Here is a 17,564-nt window from a genome sequence, read left to right on the forward strand (position 1 = left end):
AGAGAAATGAGATATAGCATAGTTTCAGAGGTTGGGAGGTTTCAGGCAGAGGTAGGAAGTTGTCCTGGAGGTTGTTCTTGTACATTGTATAGATGTTCCTTTTTTTGTTTGTGGTGTGTTGGGGTGGCTGGAGGGAAATGCCTGGGGCTATTGAGCTGTGTTTCAGAGGCCTTGATTCTTGAAGACAGCTGTATAACTGTATGGCTTTTGCAGTTATGATTGTGAAAATCTTGTGGCTGATGCTCCCTTTGTCCAGGCTGTGGACAGATGGGTAAAAAAATAAGGACAAAAAAAGAAAAGCAGTGTGTGGGGGGGGCAGGGGACGGGGGTAAAAAAATTGGGTTGATTGCAGTGCTAGTGGTTGGTGAAGGGAGAGGGGTTCACAGTATGGAATGTATGTTTTATTTTTAATTTTTTCTCTTTGTTTCTTTTTTCTGGAGTGATGCAAGTATTCTGTGGGTGATTATGGTGATGAATGCACGGCTGTGTGATGGTGTTGTGAGCCATTGATTGTGTACTTTGGATGGACTGAGTGGAGTATGAAGCTATGTCCTTGATAATATTGCACTAAATATAAAACAAAAAAAGGAAAGTGCAAACTGATTATTAGTAGAACGAAATACTCTGTGATTACAATGCCTTTTAATTAAGCATAATATCAATTCATTGCATTATATAGCCTTTAACAGATTACAAAGCACTTGCCCATACGTTGTACTGTGTGACCCCTACAATAAATCCCCATTATTAGCCGGAAGTTAAATATTAGAGCCATTTACTTGGATCTGCCAATCTCTGTGGTATCTTACGCCTTCTAGACTCTCTATGATGACAACATAAATTGCAGGTTATAAACAGATTAATGAGGGATCAATCAAAAAGTTTTTCAAGGCCTTTTTTATTATGCCAAATGACCAGGAATCACCTCTAAAGTACTTGCACTGAACTATAGGCCAAGCACTGTGATTAATGTTTTACATCTGTATTTATCCTCAAAACAATGAGGGAGGTATTTTTTATTGTCCTCATTTTCCTAATGAAAAAACTGAGGCACAGAAGGATTAAGTATATATCCCAAGGTCAGATATCTAGTAAGAGTCAGAGCCAAGGGCAGGCCATGGTGGCTCAGCAGACAGAGTTCTCGCCTGCCATGCCGGAGACCTGGGTTTGTTTCCTGGTGCCTGCCTGTGCAAAAAAAAAAAGAGTCAGAGCCAAGATTCAAACCCTGTTAGGTCCCATAGTCCCTCTCCTGACTACAGTGCCATACAGATCCCTGCATCTGTAATATACATGTATATCTTAACTTAAGTGTTAGAGGCAGGCTAATGGGGAGAAAGCTGAAGTTCCAAGGCTGTTAGTCATTTTCTGTGAAACAGCCTCTGATCTCAGAATGCACAGCCCCAGAGCATGCTGGGAACTCCTTCCAGGAGAAACCAGTGAGCTGGGCCCAAGTCACTGGACCACTGACCACAGCAAGGAAGCTCTGGGGCTTCTGGAGAATGACGGGTTGTAGTATCTGGCGACTGGAAAATAGGAAGTTTGTATGAAAAAGGAGGAAAGTTCTGAACATAGAATCCAGACCAGGGAAGGTAAAAAGGATTAAACTGATAGCAGTGTCAGCCGCATTCCTTCCCCAACTTCCCCCATAGACACTTATGATATCAGGTTCAGGGCCAGCTTCCCATTTCTGGAGGAATCAAATGCCAAAGAATTGTTCAGAAAAGTCCTTAATATTTATTTGAATATACTCCTTCAAAATGAAAAAACATTTGTGGTTTTTTGTGATTATTTTTCGTTGGTTATAAAAGTAATATCTGCTCCTTATAAATCAATAATAACAGCAAACAGAATTGTATAAAGATGAGAGGCATACAATAGATCCCTCCATCCAAAGATAACCTCTGACAATATTTTTTGCTTATATTATTCTAGACTTTTTCTAGTCACACACACACACACACACACAGAATTTGTACAAAAAATCAGATTATAAATACAAGTTATTTTGTAACTTCCTTTTTTTCACTTTGTAACATATTATGGACACCTTCCCTAGTCAATAACTGTAGATATATATGAGGGTTTTTGATAGCTTAGTAGAATTTAATTTCATGGATATATCATGATTTTTATATAATCAATCCTCTATTGTGGTGCATTTGGAATGGTTCCCATTTTTTACTATTATTAGTAATGCTGGAAAAAACATATTCCAGAAATTGCTAAATTGTTTCCTGAGTATAAATTCCTTAGAGCAGATTTTTTGGGTGAAAGAGCATACAGATTTTAAATATTGACACATTACAGAATAGGCATTCAGAAAATTTATCAAGTAACTCCTTTGCTAATAGACTATGCAAATGCATGTTTTGTATATATATATATTTGTGGCATTTATCAGTCTTTTTAATCTTCGAAAATATGATATATGATAACATTATTTTATTTTAATTTGCTTTTATTTTTTGCTACTAAGATCGGATACTGTTCCTATATTTATTGCCATTGATAATTTTTTAATTTTTTCTCTTAGGAATTCTGATAATGATTGAGGCCACACTCCATGATTGCAAGTGACAAAAAAAACCCAAATTCAAGGATTTATTGGAATCCATAATGGGGAAGCCAAATGGTTCACCTGCTTTTAGGCAACCTAGGCCTAGGTCATCGAACTATGCAATCATGTAACCATCATCATCATTCGCTCTCTCTCTCTTTCTCTCAATTCATATCCCTCTCTTTCTCTATTCTCCTCCACTCACCCTCATCCCCATCCCTCTGCCATGACCACCACCATGGTCTGCCTTCTTAGTCAGCCTTTCTCCATGTACCAGCAAAGATGGCTCTGGGCTGACATTGTCCTCACAGCTAGTGATCCCCCCAAAAAAGAGGGTCCCTTTTATGTTATAGCATATGCATTAGCTTACAGCACCTGCAAAGGACTGACTCATTGGAAACATGCCAACCTCTGGACTAATCAACGTGTCTAAGAAACGAGGTGCCCTGATTGATCACATGCCTGCCATTTTGCAAGGGGCAGGGGAACTATGTTATTGGCAGTTCCATAAGATAGCAAATAGCATTTTCCCAAATAAAAATCGGGGTACTATTTTGTAAAGAGAGGGGAAGTAGACTAGACAGGCATACACGCTAAAAGATGTACACTAACAAAGAGTGCTTAAGTCCAGGGTACAGGGGGCAAACTCTTCTTGCATGCTATGGGCTGTGTTTAACAGGAAAACATCAGCCGTACCACAGCAAAAGCAAGGGTAAATATGGGGGGAGGGCCAAGAGTTAAGGGGAGGTTTAGATTTCCTATTTGGTGAGGGTGTGTTTATTGGTCATCTTTCTCTTGGGAATAATGAAAGTATCTTAAATTGAGAGTGTTGATGGACTGTGGACTTTGGGCATTATACATGATGCCTAATTAACGCAGGTGATTGAAGAATGCACTGACTGAGAAGTAAATTGGCGAACGATGGTGTATACATATGATCGAATACTGTGCTGCGACTAAAAGGAACGAAGTCGTGAGACATGCAATGATGTGAATGAACCTGCGAGACGTTTAGTGAGGCAAAATAAGCCAGAAATGAAAGAACAATTATTGTATGGTCTCCTTTTGAAAATGCTTATAAGGAAACAGGGGCCTAGACTGTAGCTCTTATAGCAGATACATTTAGTCTGGAGTGGTGATTATTATTTCTGGATTTTGAGAGGCTGTTTTATATATGTATAACCTGGTATCTGGAGATAAGAACTAAGCCCATCAGGTCGGGATTAAGGTAATTCAGAACACAGGGGTGAGGAAGACCTTGTCTATATTTTAGAACTGCACCTACTCTGAGAGCAAAGGAAGGAAGCTTTATTTTGTCCGGAACCTAAATTTTCTGTAGCACATAATCTAACTCAACCTGTCTGGATAGCTCATTTGTAGAACTGAAACACAGAGAGCCCAGTATAAGAATGAGGGCCTTTAATCCTGTATAACCTGGATACATTCTAGAATATATCAAGCAGATAACCAAAATGTATTGGCAAAGTCCCTTAATGGATGGGAGAAAAAATATGGAACTATTAAACTTTACTATCAGGGAAACCCTCATACTGTGTCCAACATTAGGGACACCCAAATCAATAGGCCAGCCCTTGATCTTGATGCTTACTTTTGTGATGCTTATGTAGGCAGTGGAGAAGCTTAGCCTACCTATAGGTATGTCTAAGAGTTACTTCTGGAAGACCTCTTTTGTTGCTCAGATGCAGGCTCACTCTCTCTAAGCCCAATTCTCTAAGTTAAATCATTGCCCTTCTTCCTACATGAGACATGACATCCAGGGGTGAAAGTCTCCCTGGCAGCATGGGAGATGATTCCCAGGGATGAGCCTGGCCCTGGCACTGTGGTATCAACAATGACATCCTGACTAAAATGGGGGAAGGAAGTGTAACTAATAAAGTATCAGTAGCTGAGAGAGTTCAAATAGAGTCAAGAGGCTACTCTGGAGGTCACTCTTACTCAAGATTCAGTTAGACATTGCTAAAGGAGTGGCAATATTGCAGGATGTTGAAAATAGATGGTCATTCATATTTTAACACTTCAACTTCTGTGTGAAACTAAAGCAAAAAAATGTTTATTTGGTACAAAATTTATATTTTGACTAGTACGTTTCCTAATATAACTTATATGGACAGGTTAATTGAACACCATAAGTAGATGGAACCTTGAATAGGGCATGAGATTTGTAGGCTTGTCCAGTGTGATGCCTGGATAAATCCCAGAGTGATTTGAACAGTGAATAAAGAAGTATTTGCAAAGTCCCCTTGGGGGAATGGTGAGAAGGGGAAAAATTCAACTCCCCCATTTGGAGAATTCCTGATATTCTCACAAGCAGTGGGGACAACCAATTCAATAGACCAAGCACTCAATCTTGGGTATTATTCATATGAAACTTAACCCCACAAAGAATAGGCTAAGCCTACTTAAAATTAGGCCTAAGAGTCACCCCCAGAGAACCTCTTTTGTTGCTCAGATGTGGCCTCTCTCTCTCAGCCAACATGGCAAGCAAACTCATTGCCCTCCCCCACTCTATGTGGGACATGTCTTCCAGGGGTGTAAACCTCCCTGGCAACATGGGACAGAAATCCTAAAATGAGGTGGGACTCAGCATCAAGGGATTGAGAAAACATCAACCGAAAGGGGGAAGAGAGAAATGAGACAAAATAAAATGTCAGAGGCTGAGAGATTTCAAACAGAGTTGAGAGGTTATCCTGGAGGTCATTCTTAAGCATTATATAGATATCCCTTTTAAGTTTGTAGTGTATTAGACAGACTAGAGAGAAGTGCCTGAAACTGTAGAGCTGTGTTCCATTAGCCATGTTTCTTAAAGATGATTGTATAATCATCTTTTGCAATGTGACTGTGATTGTGAAAACCTTGTGTCCGATGCTCCTTTTATCTATGATATTGACAGATGAGTAAAATATATGGATTAAAAATAAGTAATAAGGAGAACAAATGTTAAAACTGAGTAGATTGAAATACTAGTGATCAATGAAGGGGAGTGGTAAAGGGTATAGAAAAAAATGGGGGGGACAAAGGTTAAAATATATTGGGTAGATGGAAATATTGATGGTTAAGGAGAGGGAGGAGCAAGAGGTATGGTATGTATGCGATTTTTCTTTTTTTTTTCTTTTTATTTCTTTTTCTGGAGTGATGCAAATGTTCTACGAAATGATCATAGTGATGAATATATGACTATGTTATGATATTGTAAGTCATTGATTATATAACAAGAATGGAATGTTCACATGTTAAGAATGTTTGTGTTTGTATGTTGTTATGTTTTGTCAATAAAAATATATTTTAAAAAAAGATTCAATTAGACATTGCTACCTATCATAACTTGCAAACCCCCAACCAAAACCATTCCAGCCAATCCTAAAAAAACACTTAGGCAATATATAAGATTCTAAAAATGTTCCATCATGCACTAGGGAAACTTTTCAAAAACATACAACCTCCAGATGGGCCCCTGGACCAGATAAGTCCTGAGACCTAGGCCCAGCCTCTCCAGAATATCAGCTAATTCCATCTCCCTACCCCATATTATTGATAGCCCCTTCCAAAATGAAAAAGTTAGAATGGCCATAGCCCAAATACCCCTAAAGAATGGAATAGAAAGATCAAAGGTAATGGTGGAATTATACAGAGAAGCTAGGGTTTAACAAACAAGTATTATTGCTAAATCATTAAATTGATATTTCTTTGAGTCTCCAGTATCTTAGAGCAACTAGAAGTAAAAAGCTAAAATTGTGGAATTGTAACCCATATCAAACTTTGAAATCTGTTCTACAACTAATTGTTGTGCTGTGCTTTGAAAAAAAGTCAATTGTGATGATAAAAACTATTTATTCCTTCTAGCCTCCTATATTCTGGAGCAGCTAGAAGGAAAAATCTGAGGTAATGGTATGGTAGCCCAACGCAAACTCTGGGATCGGTCTTGTAACTATTTGTTGAAGAGGGCTTTGCAAACTATTGCTTTTTTCTTTCTTTGCTTTATATATATGTTATATTATACAATAAAAAAGCTTAAAAAAGATGTACACTAAATATTCCTTTCTATTTGAAAATGGGTTGTTCATCCTTTGATTTGTAAGAGCTGTTTATACAACAAGAAAGAGTATTGAACTTTGATCTGTGTATGCTTTTCCCCAGTCTGTCACCTGCTTTTTACTTTGTTTATGGTATTCTTTTCCCTCTTACAGTGATTCAAAATTTTTATGCAAGTTCTTACAGTTCTTGGAAGCTCCTATCAGAGTTGCCACTTGAGTAAGTCCTCATCCGTGCCTCAGGATTGCTCACTGCCTTACCTTACAGGCCTGCACAGCAAAATATATTAAATCCGTGGCTCCCCACCTTCCTTAAAGAGATGTCAGGCATGGCATCATCTGTAATGAGTAACAATAGTACCACAAGGCTATACAGTTATGTAACAGAATGTCCTTATTTTGGGGAACTGCACGCTAAGGTGCCAGGATGTCTAGGTTTTATTTTGAATTGGTTTGAAATGGTCCATCTAAAAATTAGGAAGAGCCAAAAAAAAAAAGAGGAGGAGGAGGTAAATAGGGTAAAATATTAATGTTGAATTTAAGTGCTTTAATTTCCTAGGTCTGCTATTACAAGTACACAAACTGCATAGGTAAAACAACAGAAGTTTGTTGTCTCACAGTTCTGGAAGCTAGAAGTCTGAAATCTGTAGGGGACAATCCTTCCTTGCCTCTTCCTAACATCTGGTGGTTCTCTGGCAATCCTTGGGCTTCAATTGCTCATCCCAGCCTCAGTCATCATATGTCATATGGCATTCTCTCATGTCTCTGTGTCTCTCTCCCTTTTTTATGAGGACACTGGTCATACTGGATTAAGGCCCATTTTAATCCAATTTGGCCTCTTTTCATTTATTTATTTATTTATTTATTTTTAACATGGGCAGGCAGATCCCCTTTCCTTCCCAAAGCTGGGATGAACTGTCTGTGTATGAGACCTTTTGGATCTGCATGAGCGTTTCTCTGGAGCAGGACTGCATCTTATCTTATTTTGGTTTAACTTTGTATCTCCCTGATAACCAGTGAGACTGAGAATCTCTTTATGCACTTCTTAGTTACATGCATTTCTACTTCTCTGAATTTCCTTTTCCTATACTTTGTCCATTTTTTCAATGTGTCTCTTGTGTTTTTTGTTTTTGACCTTTGCATATTTTATTATATTATTGTTATTTTTAAATGTCACAAACATAACCCTAGGCAGTCACCTATCCTTTACTTTGTTAAGTTTTCTAAGAAATATATCCTTAATTTTGATATAATTGAATTTTATCATTTTCATCCTTATCACTTGAAATTAGGGGTCTTGTTTAATAAATTATTCCCTACTTCCTCCATTGTCTTTAGTTAGCTTTAACTAAAGTTTAACTAAGTTTATCTTTCACTCTAGGCCTTTGATTATTTTGAAATTTTTATTTTGTTTTGCTCTTTTCCATATGTCATGAAACATGAATCCAACTTTGTTTTTCTCTATTTCATGAACTCAGTTTTCCCAACACCACCTATCTAAATAAAATAAATACATTGTTATTTTAAAAACTCCTTTAAAAATTGAGATGTCCAACTCTAACATGTGCCCACATATACAAGGCCTCCATGCTCTTCCAGTGATCTGTTTGTCTGTTCCTTTTCAGTGCCACACTGCCCTCCAGGGCCACATCTGGGGAAAGGAAACAGCAGTCTATGTTACTTCCTCCCTCAATCTCCCTGGACTGCAACATCTCTAACAATCTGGTCTCTCTGTAAGGATATCATTCCAACTGCAGAGATAGGATCAGGATCAGGGCAGGCAGGATCTAACCAAGTGGTGTGCAGGCTATGTAGTGAGTATGCAGCCTCTAAGGGAGAAAAGTGATGTCCTTGTTGAGTCATGACCGTGACACTGGGATGAGGAGTGGCTCATGCAAATGGGACAGCAGTGACTCCTGATATTGGAAAGAGGTGGACAAACACATGCAAAATTCCTTTATCCCCACTCCCTTCACTAGGTTGTGAAGGTGAGGTCAGCCAAATAAGAAAATCTAATATTAAAATCTTCAACTCTTTATACCTTTACACCAAAAATACAATGAAAGATGTCACTATTTCATCAATGAATATGAGGCAAGTAATCTTTTTCTTCCCCTACATTATCACCATTATTCCAAATATTTCTTGGAAAGATAGATGCAGAAGTGAAATGCATGATACTCAGGAACCACATGAATAATATTTGTTATGGTTTGGGTTCATGTGTCAATTTGGCCAGGTGATGGTGCCCAGGTCTGGTCAAGCAATCTCTGGCCTGTTACTGCAAGGACACTTCATGGCTAGTTGATAAACCAGAAGGCTGGAAGCCTTAGGGTATGTTTCCTCCACTCTAATGATTAGGGAAAATTCTAGAAAAATTCCTATCTAATGAGTTGAAAAAGAAGAGACACATTGAGGTCTAGGAAATACATTGCCCATGTATTTTCTTTCTCTCAGAATCCCAAGTTGCTCTGAATAAACTGAAATCTCACCCCAGTTCTTAGATAGGTAAGGATAAGAATCCAAGTATGAGAAATAGAAACAGGCAAGTGATATGTCCAAAGCTAAATAAAAAGGCAAGCCATTGTACTCCTGAGTTCTTCTCTACTCCTAGTGTGATTTTCATTAAGCCCAGAAGCCCCATCTCTTCATGTCTTTATGTTTCCTTTTACCAAAAAAATGAAGTCAGCTTGGGGAAAAATGCACTCAGGAAAGAAAAGTCTCCATATTGCTCCTGACTCTAGCACATATTTCTTGAGTTTTTTTTTAACCTCCTCAGGTGAGAAGAGAAATGGTTCAGGGCTAGTAACTGTTGCTGACATTCAAGTGCTTTTTTTCCTTTATTTTTTTTGGTAGAGACTTACATTTAGCACCTTTCAACTAAGGGCCTAAAACTCCTTCTAGCAGAAATCCTGCTAGGGTAAAGTTCTGTGAAAGCTTTGACCTGTTGAAGGAGGAGGCTGAGGAAAAATGACACAGAAGCGCATATGGGTCCGTGATTTGGGGCTTTACAGAGGCATGAGTCACCAGCATCTGGCACTATTTTTAGGAATTTCATCTTTCTAACTGTTGCTTTGTATAGACAGCCATCTCTGTGCCTGTGCATAATCCTCTCATACGAGTTAAAATCTAAAATGGAGTCAATTTTCCTTAGGGCTTACTGCTATTCTGATGTTTTGGCTGCAAAAAAAGTTGCATAGATTCATTTTTAATGATCCCCTTAAAAGAAAGGTCAAGGTAGATTTCCTGGGGCAGTTCCTTGAGAGAAGATTGGGGACTGATTTATCAATCTCCAATGTTGCCAGGGGCATAGAAACTGCTATCAAGCGTTGTGGAGTGAATCCCTATCCCCATTCTAGAATATCTGTAACAGGAAGAGAGACTCCCATCTGTCTAAAGTGGTGTGAATGCCATTCAACAGGAAGGCAGATTAACTCCAGGGGAAGACCTCCACCCTGTTATTTTCTTCTATATCAACCAGCACCTGCCCCGATTCTGAGAAATGGCATGGTATGGTGGAAAGATCTTGAACTTCTGAGTCAGAAAATTGTAGTTTCCATCCTGAAATTTGCACTGCTTTTCTGTGGGTGCTTAGGAGAATTACCTAATTTATCTGAATGTCCCTTTTTTATCCTAAAATAGAGTTGTCAGAATGACGTGACAGAGTACATAACATGTAGAAGCTACTAAGCTCCTCATAAATTATATTTTCTCCCTATTCTCCAGCCCAATTTAAAAAAAAAGGTTAAATGACAATGTCAGAGTTAGAGGTCAAAGTGGAGGATTAAACAAAAGGAGCTAATAATGTATACATTAATTCATTTAATCACTCATTGTTCACTTACTCATTCAATACACATTAATTGAGTGTTGTTTTGGTATTGTGCTGAGAGATGGAAATGAGAGATGGGTAAGACATTGTCTCTGATGCCCCACCCTAATCCCCAAACCTGGAAAAAGCAAGAAACTGACATCTCTCAGCAGTGCAGTAAGTTAAACTCACAGGCACAAGTACTGAACCGATATAAAGCCAAGATACTGTTGAAATGCCAAGGTCAATCATGCTGGTCAGCATCCTCCTTTGTCTCCTGGTGACAATGCAGGACCACTGTTTTGTTAATTGTTGTACATCGGGTTCATAAATTGAAAGTCACTTAATATTGCCCTAGCTTATTGAGTTGATTGTGGAAATGGCTGAGACTTCCTTCTCTGCTGCATTTCTCTTTTCAAAAACTTTTGAGGGTGGATAGGATGACCTCAGATGAAAGTGGTGAAGGCCTACTAGCTTTACATGCAATACCTTTGTATTCTTTAGCTGGCTGGGATTTGGTGGAGAGAGGAGTGTGAGTTGCAAACTTTTGTCTGTGATGTGGCAAATGTTTACATTTGAGTGAATTCATAGATGAAATGAGAGTGTGCTCTTTTACTCTGGATGCTGTCATTTATAACATTCTTTAAGCTGCCTGTTTTTAAAGTCATAAGTTTTGCTTCAGGCCAATTAAAATGTAAGTAGATGTAAACAGTCTCATGAATTGTTTTTTAAGGGAAATGTCTTCATGATAAGAAGAGAAGCAGAATAATAATATTTACTACTATTTATTATTAAATAATCATTATATACCATTGTCTTCAGTATACCCATATGATGTACGTGTGTCAATTTTCATTTTGCATGTAAAGAAAGCTTGAATTTAAGAAGGTAAAGCCTTTGTCCAAGGTTTCAAAGCTACTAATGGCAAACCCACGTCTGTGTGACTCTGAAGCTCAAAAACGTATATAATGTTTCTCCCATGGCACCAACACTGTCTAATATGAATAGAATATATGTGTAATGTTAGTGATATAAGTGATAATATGGGTATGTACAAAGTGCCACAGGAACCCAACCCTGGGAACACATTATTCTCCTGGAGTGGCCACAAAACTTTTACACAATAACCATCCCATTTTAGAGGTAAGAAAATGAAACTAAGAGAATTTTGTGACTTGTTTCCAAGGTAACAAGTAGCAAAGTTAAGACAGAAGCAAATGTTTCAGTAGTGCCTTCCCTTCGCATAAGAACACACCATCTCATCATGCACTGAAGTGTTGAGGCTCCATAGCAGCTAAAAACAATTATAGGGCATGATCATTTGGAGCTGATGTACCCCAGAAAAACATGTTCTTAAACCTAATCCATTCCTGTGGGTATTAACCCACTGTAAGCAGAAGGCTTTGATGAAGTTACTTCAGTTAAAGTATGGCCCACCTTAACCAGCATGGGTCTTAATCCTATTACTAGAGTCTTTTATAAGCAGAATGAAATTTAGTCAGAGAGAGAGAAAGCCACTGAGTAGGCACTAGAAACTGAACATCACAGAACCCAGAAGAGAAGGGAGAGACAGGAGACATTGCCATGTACCTTGCATTGCGACAAGCTAAGGACCAAAGATTGCCAACAGCCAGCCCCAGAACACCACTATCTTTTGGGAGAAAGCACCCCTTGATGATGCCTTAATTTGGACTTTGTCCTAACCTCAAGACCATGAGTATATAAATTCCTATTGTTTAACCAGACCCATTTCCTGGTATTTGCTTGAGCAGCCAAGGAAACTTAAGTATAGGGTGTACCAGTTTGAAACTGTTGTGAACCCATGAAAAGACATGTTCTTTAATCCTGATTCAATATTGTTGGGTGGGATCTTTTTCATTATGTTGTTTCCATGGATATGTGACCCACCCAATTGTGGGTAGAAAGTTCTGATTAGGTTATTTCCATGGAGATGTGGTTCTACCCATTCAAGATGGGGTTGCTTACTGGAGTCCTTTACGAGGAAACCATTTTGGAAGAAGCTTCCAACACAAGATCCAGAAGTTTGGAGATGCAGAAAATAAATGCCCCCAGGGATGCTCTTTGAAACCAGAAGCAAAACCCCCAGTAGATGCCTGCTATGTGCCTTCCCATACGATGTTGGTGTTCGGGGTCTGTGGGCCTTTCCTGAGTCAAGGTATCTTTCTCTGGATGCTTAGTTTGGACATTTTTATGGCTTTAAAACTGTAAACTTGCAACTTAATAAATTTCTTTTATAAAAGCCAACCCATTTCTGATATATTGCATTCCAGCAGCAATAGTAAGCCAAAACATAGTGTAACTAGAAAGTAAAAAGACCAGGGCTCAGCACTGCTGGAAGAAATCAGTTCCCAAGACATTTGTTTTACCCAAGACTAGCTTCTCCCAAATAGCATATCCATGCCTCGGATCAAGTGTGAAGTTAGAAGCTGCATGTGGCTGTGAATGAGTGATGCTTAAAAAAGATTTTGCTGTTTCCAACAAAGACCAAAATGAGAAAGACTGCGGAACAGGGGGAATGGCCCGAGGGGATTCCTGTTCTAGAGATGTATTTGCTGCTATATGCTAATAAAGGTGCTTTCTACACCATCTGATATGCCTGGGTGTTCCAGGTGTTTATGCTGCAAAACAAAATAAATGTTACGCTTAAAATTTAGTGGCATGAAAACCACCATTTGTTATGATCATGGTTTCTGTGGGTGAGCAATTCAGACAAGGCATAGCAAAGATAGCTCATCTCTCTTCCCCAGTATCTGAGGTCTCTGCTGGGATAACTAAAAAAGTTAGTGGCTGGCTGGATATCTCTTTCTACACATGGCCTATAGCACCTTTATAGCATGTCGGGCTCGGGCAGTGGAACTTCCCATCTGGCAACTCAGGGCTCCAAAAGGCCAAGATAGAAGCTGCCAGTCTTTTTTGAAGCTAGTCCCAGATCACATTCACCATGCTGAATTGTTCATAACTGCCATGGGTTAGTCCAAATTCAGCCTTCAATAATAGGAGTGTCAAAGGATTTGGGCCTCTCTCTAATTTACCTCATTATGTCATGAGATGGGAACATGAAGATTATCTCCTCTGTCTCATTCATTTTTCTGGTGAAAATCCAGACTTGCCAATCCCACAAGAGGAAATAATAGGGACATCAATGTTATAAATCAAGAAATTCAGGAAAATGGGGCTTGACTGCTAATGGGCATGGGGCTTCTTTTAGGAATAATGTAAAAATATTCAGGAAAACCTGAGGCAAATGAGAGGTAGAAAGGGAATTAAGATAAGTTGTGTCTTTGAGGAAGTATGATATAGCAGAGAAGGACTGGTCTAAAAGTCAAGAAAGCAACTAACTTATGTGATTTGGCAGATCTACTCAAAGCCAAAGTTTCCATGCTTGTGAAATGGGGACACACCTACCTACTGATCTCATGGAGGTGGCTGTGAAGGTTAGATAAGGTAGCATCTTAGGTTGGGCCCCCTGAAGCAAGCCCTGAAATTAGAATTTGGGTAAAGATTATTTATTGGGCTGTGTCATCAGAAAAAACCCAGTAGAGGAGTAGGGAATTTGAACAGGGACGAGAAGTAGGTCAAACAAGAGAAAGATATCAAACCATCTCAGAGAGAGCAACTTTAGCTCACCCCCACAGGTATTCTCTGGAGAAGAGTGTAGGTAACAACACAGAGGAGAAGCAAGGGAGCCGGAGTATTTATACCCCTAAAGTAATTATATTTCCACACCTATAATTCATTGCTTAAATGCTGTCTCCAGGGATATTAAATTCTCAGGAACTTCCATCTCTCTGTATGGCCAGAAAAATGGACTAGTAGCCTAAGGGCAGCCCTCCAACAAAAAAAAAAGATGCAGTTTTAGGGAGTGACAGCATGCCAGAAGACAGTGTGCAAGAAAACAATAAAGGGACTGAAGGTAATCTGAGCATCTGCTACAGATGATACACACAAATCACTCAGCATAGGTGTGATCTTTGGTGGCCCTAAATAAATAGCAACAAGTCTTGTTTTTCCTGCTGTTGTTCTTAGTGATTAATGTAAAACACTTTACATCCCTCCACATTCTAAGAGAAGGACACTGGTAGACACAATAAAACAAGTTTCCCTAAAATCTAGAGTTCCTTTTAGCTTTGTTAAATTCCCGTAGGTGGGTGGGCCACAGTGGCTCAGCAGGCAGAGTTCTCACCTGTGATGCCAGAGACCTGGGTTTGATTCCCGGTGCCTACCCATGAAAAAAAAAATCCTATAGACCCTATTATTTCTCTCTATATTGTCTGTTTTGATGAAAGGAGAAGTTATCATTCAAAATTCAAAGCCAGGAGTGAAAGAATAGTTTTTCATTTATTCATCCCTTCTACCAACCACCTCTGCTTGTCAGTGGAGTGTGTGACAACCAAGCTGGTGCTACTGGGGCTCTGCCTTGCCTCTACAGTTTAATCACTATTTAGAGTGGGGGCAGGGGTTTGGCTCCAGTACCTGATTTCTCACTGTAATCACTGCAATCCTTTCCAATGACACTCATTGCCCAGCATTTATTTCTGAGTTACAGAACTTCAGTAACATGAAGTCAGTGTATTCAAACAATACCAGTTATCTTTTTCTCTTTGAAACAGCTTTGAGGCATTGGCCCAGACTTACCTGGCAGAGAGATTCCCTCAGTACAGCTGTAGTCTGTGCTTCTCAGCCTTATACAGGATAAGTCTGTATATTCTCCTTGTCCTCTGAGTTTCACAAAGGATGGGATCTCTGAGAACTAACTGAAGGCCCTTTATAAGCGGCTTCCCAAGTTCTCTGGGTCTCAAGTCTCCTCATCTGGAAAGTATGGAGAATGGATTTAAAACCTATGACAATTTATATTTTCCAAACATATCCTCAACAATGTATTCCACCCCATATGCTTTTCTGTAATTGATAATATTGACACTCATCTCATTAAGATGGGACTCTCTTTTTAAATATGGGTGAGCTTGTAGCTCAATTGTAAACAATAGAATGAGGCAGAAGTGGCACTGCATGACTTCTGGGGGTAGAACATAAAAAGCTAAACAGTTTCAACCTCTTCTAAGGGACACTTGCTTTAAGACCCCTCAGCTATCATGTAAGAATTTGGAATATTGTGAGGCTGTGAGGAAGTCCAGGCCATGCGGAGTGGCCAAAAATAGGAGCCAGCTGGAGCCCCAGCTGAGGTTCTACCAGACAAGCAGCATCAATCATCAGATATGTAGTGAAGATGTCCCCTGATTGTTCTAGCTTTCACTCATGAAGTCATCTCCAATTATAGAGACGCCCTAACCAAGACTCCAGACATTCTTAAGCAAAGACAAGCCATACCCACTATGCCCTTTCTGAATTCCTAACCCACAGAATTCATGAGCATAATAAAATTGTTGTTGTTTTATGACACTATGTTTGGAGATAATTAGCGATGCATAAATAGTAACCGGGCAATCAGGTCTCTAGGGTCTCTGCCACCTCTAACTGCTTAGAACCTAAGAACTGGTCCATAGCATTCTGAGGAGTTTATGAAGAGATTCAGGAGAAGCAAGGTGCCTAAGACAGGCCCTGTTCTACTCTCTACCTCTCTTCTTGCCAGTTAAGTAGCCAATACCAAGTAACAGCAGGGTTTCCAGACACCTCTGGTTAAATATCACAGTGCCCTCATAAATTTGGTGTGACCCTGCTTTTCATAAGCATTGTCAAGTATCTAATGGTCCAAATTCTATTCAATCACAAATTTCATTATGGCTGGACTTTGTCTCACTTCTTGCTTCCAAATAACCATTTTCCACTTCACTCATTTTGGGGTAAAATGCATTCATTTGACAAAATTATTGCATACCAACTATATGTGACTATTGTGCTAAGGGGCATCAGAAAAGTATGAAAAAGCATGCAGAGATGAATCAGCCACTCATCTTTCTTTTAAAGGAATTTACATTTGAATTAGAGCACTAAGGCATATCTAAAGAACTCCTTTTCGGGGTAAAAGGTGATATGTGTCATTAAATAAAGTAGATAAACTACTGAGATGTGGGACAGAGAGATCATTCCCTGGTATGGTGGGCCAGTTATTAAATTTTTTGCCTTTCAGCTACAAACCCATGCTTCCATACTCCATTTTTTGCTCCTGGGACTGGGACTCTACAAGCCACATTTCTGCTTCTCCAGTTTGCTCTCTGTTAAGTTCCCTCAACAGGTGACACTAGAGGGAGAATCAAAAAACTGGAAAAAGAAGAATAGACTTGTTCCTTCCTGTTTTCAGCTTCTTTTCTTATTCCTGTCAGCATCACCCCAGCCACATTTATTTACTCAGGTAGCAGCAAGTCCAGTAGCAGCAGCACAATCCATTTTGCAGTTTCTGCAACACCCACAGAACCAACCTCATTGTTATTCTAGAGACACCAGTACCAGCCAATCTCAGCCCCTTTCTTAGTTTGAACCCATTTTGTTCCCTCAGTCCCAGGGGTGTTAGCCACCTCCTGCAGTTGCTACTTCTTTAATACCTTAATATGCTCCTTTTACTCTTTCAGTTAACAATTAAAATCAGTAATTCTTATGTTAAATAAACAATTCTATATATTACGTTCCCTCTATTCAAAAAACTTTTAGTGTGCTTTTGGTCTACTGAGTGGACCCTGACTGAATTGTGTCAATTTAAGAAACTCTTATATTAGTTTTAGAGGGAAGGGAAGTGACTGTCCAAATTAACAGTGGATTCATACAATAAATGTTAATTGTTTGCTTCCATCACAGTTCAAAGGGGCCAGACAGGGTGGGTCTGCTCCATTCAGGGACCCATGCTCCTTCCAGCATGTCAGTTCACCATCTTCAACACATGTCCTCTAAAGACATCTCAGACCAAAAAGAGGAAATGTAGAGTACTGTCCAGGGGGTTGATGGCCAGGCTTCCACACAGACATTACATCTACCCAAATTCCATTGGTCAGAATTCAGTCAGATGACCCAAATCTAACTGTAAGGGAAGCTAGGAAGTTATTGTTCCAGTAGCACATGAAGAAAAGTAAATGAGCTGTATGGCCATTCAACATTGTTGCTGCCAAGCTTTGCAGAGAGAGTATTTTGGGCCAAGCCTTGAAAAACGAATCTTGTCCTGTCTTCTTCATTTCTT

The 17,564-nt window shown here is 39.3% G+C and overlaps 1 long non-coding RNA gene across 1 annotated transcript in view; it reads right to left on the reverse strand.

Moving 5' to 3' along the window:
* Positions 1-13,843: 13,843 nt before the first annotated feature.
* The window catches only part of LOC143658064 (uncharacterized), an 82,092-nt gene continuing 78,371 nt past the window's right edge, over positions 13,844-17,564 (reverse strand). Inside the window, exons 2-3 of the long non-coding RNA XR_013163109.1 lie at positions 15,074-15,247; positions 13,844-13,916 (exon numbers count right to left, since the gene is read on the reverse strand). This is a non-coding gene — a long non-coding RNA (uncharacterized LOC143658064). The remainder of the gene's footprint in view (positions 13,917-15,073; positions 15,248-17,564) is intronic.

The sequence above is a fragment of the Tamandua tetradactyla genome, chromosome 15, assembly GCF_023851605.1.
Source record: "Tamandua tetradactyla isolate mTamTet1 chromosome 15, mTamTet1.pri, whole genome shotgun sequence".
Classification (NCBI taxonomy): domain Eukaryota; kingdom Metazoa; phylum Chordata; class Mammalia; order Pilosa; family Myrmecophagidae; genus Tamandua; species Tamandua tetradactyla.